At 33.1% G+C, this 6,079-nt stretch overlaps 1 pseudogene; it reads left to right on the forward strand.

Annotated features, from left to right (window-relative positions):
* Positions 1–376: 376 nt before the first annotated feature.
* Positions 377–912, forward strand: LOC113188492 (large ribosomal subunit protein uL5 pseudogene; annotated as a pseudogene).
* The last annotated feature ends 5,167 nt before the right edge of the window (positions 913–6,079 follow it).

A 6,079-nucleotide genomic window follows, 5' to 3' on the forward strand; every position in this document is an offset into this window, starting at 1 on the left:
ATGAAACCAGGAGGTGAGGATCATTGAAAGTCATTTTCAAAGCTGTTCACCACAGCAATAGAAACAACTTAGAGTGAAACACAAAAAGATAGTTTATAAAAATAACAACATTAGTGAGCTGTGAGACAACTTATGTGTGTAATTGGATGCCCAAAGGAAAGAAAAGGTAGAGAGAGAAAAATATATTTGAAGAAATAATTGTCTCAAATTTGATTGAAACTATAAACCTACAAATACAAAAAGCTCACCCAATTTCAAGCACAAGAAAGATTAAAGATAACCATGCCAAATAATCATAATCAACTTGCTCAAAACTGGTGAAACATAGAAAATTTCAAACATAGATAAAGGACATGGGCTCTTCCTGTTCTCCATCATGGAACAGGATCAAGGCAAAAATGAGAACCCCATGAGGGAACTTTGCACCTGCAAGCTCTGCCTCAATATCTGTGTGGGGGAGAGTGGAGAAAGACTGACCTGGGCTGCCAAGGTATTGGAGCAACTCCCCAGCCAGACTCCTGTGTTTTTTAAATCTAGATATGCTGTCAATCCTTTGACATCAGAAGAAATGAAAAGATTGCTGTTCACTGCACAGTTTGTGGAGCCAAAGCAGAAGAAATATTGGAGAAAGGTCTAAATGTACAGGAGTATGAATTAAGGAAAACTAATTTCTCAGATATTGGCAACTTTGGTTTTGGGACCTAGGAACACATTGATCTGGGCATCAAATATGATCCAAGCATTGGGATCTATGACCTGGACTTCTATGTGGTGCTGGGTAGGCTGGGTTTTAGCACTGCAGACAAGAAGCTCAGGACTGGCTGCAATGAAGCCAAACACAGAATCAGCAAAGAGGAGGACATGTGCTGGCTCCAGCAGAACTATGATGGGATCATTGTTCCTGGAAAATAAATTACTGTCTATCCAAAAGCCCAATAAAACATTTTCAGTGAAATGTTAAAAAGGGGAAGGAAATAAAGAAAAAGAAAGAAAAAAGAAAAAGAAAAAGACATGGTCTGTAATAGAAAAATAAGGATGTCGGGTGTGGCGCATGACTGTCATCCCAGCAGCTCCAGTGGTTGAGGCAGGAGCATCATGAGTTCAAAGCCAGCCTTGGCAACAGCGAGGTGCTAAGCAACTCAGTGAGACCCTGTCTCTAAATAAAATACAAAATAGGGCTGGGGATGTGGCTCAGTGGTTGAGTGCCCCTGAGTTCAATCCCTGGTACCCTCCCCCAAAGAAAAGAAAAAGAAAAAGAAGGATGACAACAGAGTTTTCATGAGAGACAATACAAATGAGAAGACACTGAAGCAATGTATTTAAAACATTCAAAAATATCAACTTAGAATTCTATACCAAGTGAAATTATCTTTCAAGGAGTACAGAAATGGGACCAAGGGGGAGGGAGGAGAAATTGGAAATGGGACGAACTAATAACAAAATTGACCAGATTATTCTATGCACATGTATGACAGTGAATTCCACCTTCATGCATATGTATACAGCACCATTTTAAAAAAAACAAATAGAAGGAAGACCAACAGAGTAGAGGAAGGGGATCAGGGGGAGGGAGGAGGGAAAGTGGAATTGCTGAAGATTGAAATGGTCCAAATTATAATACATGTATGCATGATTACACCAAAATGAACCATATATATATATATATATATATATATATATATATATATAGACTATTAACCCCACATAGCAGTAGTAACACAGCAGTAGAACACAGTTCTTCACTTTCTGAAAGAAGTAGGTTAAACAGAAGTTTAAATAATATCTAGTTTCAGAACATTATGTCTGAAATATCCAAATTTCAATAAAAATAACTTCTTATACCAGGGCTAGGAAGATCTCAACTTGAATATAAAAAAATCAATCAGTAGTTTCCAACACAACATTGTCATCAGATATGTCAGAATTATATGACAATGGTTTTGGAACATTCATCATAAAAATCCTTCAATAAGCAATTACAAAAATGACTGCAGTCAATGTAAAAAAAATAAGTCTCAGAAAAGAAACAGAAGATATATAGAAGATCCAAATGGAACTTTAGAACAAAATTATAAAAAACAAAAACGAAAAAAACCTCAGTGGATGGGCTCAATAGCAGAATGGATGGGATAGAACTATCAGTGAACAGAAAGCTAGAACAACACAATTTACCCAGTCTGAACAATAGAGAAAAAATATACTGGGAAAAAAATGAACAGAGTCTCAGTAACTAATAACAGAACTTCAAAATACATGAAGTAAAAGCTGATGAAATTTCAAAGAGAAATAGGCATTCTACAAGTCTAATTGGATATTTCAATAACTTCTCTCAATAATTCATAGAATAAGTAGACAGAAAATCAATAAGGTCATAGTTTAACTCAATAACACCATCAATCAACTGGATTTAATTGACATTTATAGAATGTTTCATCCAACAAAAACACAATGCATATTCTTTTCAAGGGAACTTGAAATGTTTACCAAAATAGACTATACTCTGGGCCATAAAATAATTCTCAGTAATTTAAAAAGAGTCAAGTCATAAAAGTGTATTCTCTGGCTCCTGTGAAATTAATTTAGACATTAATAACAGAAAGATATCCAGATATTCTCCACGTTCTTGAAAATTGAATAAGATCTTTTAAATGACCAATGGGTTAGAGAAGAAATCAAGGGTAAATTGGTAATCATTTTGAACAGCATGAAAATGAACATGAAACATATTAAAATATGTGGGATATTGTCAAAGCAGTATTTAAGGAGAAATTTAGAACACTCAACATTTGTATTAGAAAATAAGTATCAAGTTATTTGGAGATTATTCCTTAAGAAGCTAAAAGAGACTATGAAAACTAAAGTCAACAGAAGAAATGAAATACTAAAGATTGATCCAGAAAAAAATGAAGTAGAAAATAGATAATAAATGTAGACAATTAATGAAATCAAAAGCTGGTATTTTGAGAGGATTAAAAAAATCAATAAACCTCTAGCCAGACTTATCAGGAAAAGAAAACAAATCACTAGTTCATGAGAGAAGTGACATCAATATAGATCTTAAAATGAAAACAGAGGAATATTATAAACAATGTATTCCTTAATAGTTAACACCTTAGAGGGAATGAATAAATACTTTAAAAGACAATCTAGGGCTGTGGTTGTAGCTCAGTGGTAGAGCACTTGCCTAGGGTGTGTAAGGCCCTGGGTTCAATTCTCAGCACCACATATAAATAAATAAATTAAATAAAGATCCATCAACACTAAAAAAGTATTTAAACACAAATACAATCTATGGGCCAGGCATGGTGGCACATTCCTGCAGTCCCAGCTACTTGGGAGGCTGAGACAAGAGGATAGAATGTTTGAGGCTAACTTAGTGAGACCTTGTCTCGATTTTTTTTAAGGATTTAATCCCCAGTACCAGGGGAAGAAAAAGGAAAAGACAATTTATAAAAGCACACTCAAGAAGAAACAGATAACCTGAATAGCACTATATTTATTATAGAAACCAAATTTGTAGTAAAAACCCTTCCCCCAAGGGAACTCCAGGTCCAGCCAACTCCAGAATTTGTAGCAATTCTACTCAAACCCTCCAAGAAAATTGAAGAGGGAAGAATCCTTTTCAAGTCATTCTGTGAGAACAGCATTATTCAAATCAGACAAAGCTGGTACAAGAAAACTAGAGGCTGATATTCCTCATGAACTTAGATACAAAGATTCTAAAGAAAATTTTTACCAAATTGAATCCTAAACTATGAAGAAAAAAGACAATACACCGTAGCCAACTGGGGTTTATATTAGGAATATAAATATTTTAATATTTGAAAATCAATGTAATTCACCATATTAACAAAGGTAAAAAAAAAAACCTATATGATCATCTCAGAAGATGCAAAAAACAGTCTAGCATCTAATACTGATAAAGAGTCAAAATTAATCAGAAGGGAATTTCCTCATTTTGTTAAAAGGCATATTTATAATAAAACGTATTATTTTTTAATATTTTTTTTAGTTGTAGTTGTCAATACCTTTATTTTATTTATTTTTATGTGGTGCTGAAGATCAAACCCAGGGCCTCACACTTGCTAGGTGAGCGCTCTACTGCTGAGCCAAAACACCAGCCCCCAATAAAACTTATTGTTTATGTAAAATATTGAATGCTGTCCACTTAAGATGAGGAGAAAAACAAATATGTCTACTCTCACCACTTGTCTCCCATGTTGTACTAGAATTTCTAGCCAGGGCAATTAGCTAAGAAAATAAAGAAAAATTAAAACTGTATCTAATCATAGGTTACATGAAAATCTATGTAGAAAATCTAATGAAATCTACAAAACAACCACTAAATTAATAAGTGAATTTTGCAAATTTGAAGGATACAAGATCTATATAAAAAATCAATTGGGGGCTGGGGTTGTGGCTCAGTGGTAGAGCGCTTGCTCAATCCTCACTGTGTTCAATCCTCAGCACTGCTTAAAAATAGATAAAATAAAGGTATTGTGTCCATCTATAACTAAAAACATGTTTTAAAAAATCAATTGAATTTCTATATACTAGTATTCAACAATTAGAAATTTAAAATTTAAATATACCTTTTATTGAGATATGGTTTGTATTTCCAGCCATATTTGATTATGTATGTTACTTAACATGATTTGTTTTTCCTCTATGATTAGTTTTTCCTTTACTGTACTACCTCCCGTTGTTGGTTTTCATTGTTATTTTTCATTTCCTCTTCCTGTAATGTTTTGCCAAGGATGTTTTGAAGAGCTGGTTTTCTAGCTGCAAATTCTTTTTAAAAAATATACCTTTTATAATAAATCAAAAATATGAGGTACTAAGCAACGAATCTGGCAGAAGGTGTGCAGGCTGTGTACTGAAAACTGTAGAACATTATTTTTTAAAAAATAATTAAAATTCTCTAAATAAATTATAATTATACCATGTTGATGGATTAGAAGGTTTGTGTTGTTAAGAGGTCAATTTTCTCCAAATTTCTTCAAAATTCAACATAATTCCAATAGAAAAATTTCAAAAATCTTTCTAATGGAATTTGATAATCTGATTCCAAAAATCATATGGACATGCAAAGGATCTAGAATAGACATAACAACTTTGAAAAGAACAAAGGAGAAAGAGTAGAGGGGAGAAGAGTAAAAGACTAGTACCTGGTATAGATATCTTTTTTTTTTCTTATCTGATTTTAAGACTTGTTATAAAAGCTACAAGAATCAAGACAGACTGGCATAAAGATAAATAGATCAATGAAACAAAATAAAGGGAGCAGATATAGACCTATACATATATGTACAACTGATTTTAAAAATTTTAGTTGTAGGTGGACACAATACTTTATTTTATTTATTTATATGTGGTACTGAGGATCGAACCCAGTGCCTCACACATGCTAGGTGAGCACTCCACCACTGAGTCACCTCCCCAGCCCCTGTACAACTGATTTTTGACAATGTGAAACGGCAATTCAGTAGCAAAAGGGAAATCTTTCCAACAAATGGTGCTGGAAAAATTAGATATTCAAATAAATATTAATGAACTTTGATCTATATCCCTGTTTGCAAATAAAAATTAACACAAAATGGATCATACATCTAAATAAAAAATCTTAAACTGGAAGTTTGAAGACAACATAGGATTTGGCAAGGATTTCTTAGATATGACACCAGAAGCATGATTCATAATAGAATACATTGACAAATTTGTTTCCACCAAAACTGAAAACCTCTGTTCTTCTACAGACACTGTTGAAAGATTGAAAAAGCAACATGCACCTGCAGAGAAAACATTTTCAAATTATATATCTGATCAAGCACTTGTGTCTAGAATGTACAGAACCTTCCAATCTTGGCAATAAGAAAATAAATAAACCAGTTTTTAAAATGGGGGGATAATTTGAACAGACATATTACCAAAGAAGTTATACATTTGACAGATAAATGCATGAGAGATGCTTAACATCATTAGTCATTAAGAGAATGAAAATTGAAATTACAATGACACCATTTTTTCAAATATTAGAATGTCTAAAATTAGACTGATCATACGAAGTATTGGTGAAGAT

The sequence above is a fragment of the Urocitellus parryii genome, chromosome X (assembly GCF_045843805.1).
Source record: "Urocitellus parryii isolate mUroPar1 chromosome X, mUroPar1.hap1, whole genome shotgun sequence".
Classification (NCBI taxonomy): Eukaryota; Metazoa; Chordata; class Mammalia; order Rodentia; family Sciuridae; genus Urocitellus; species Urocitellus parryii.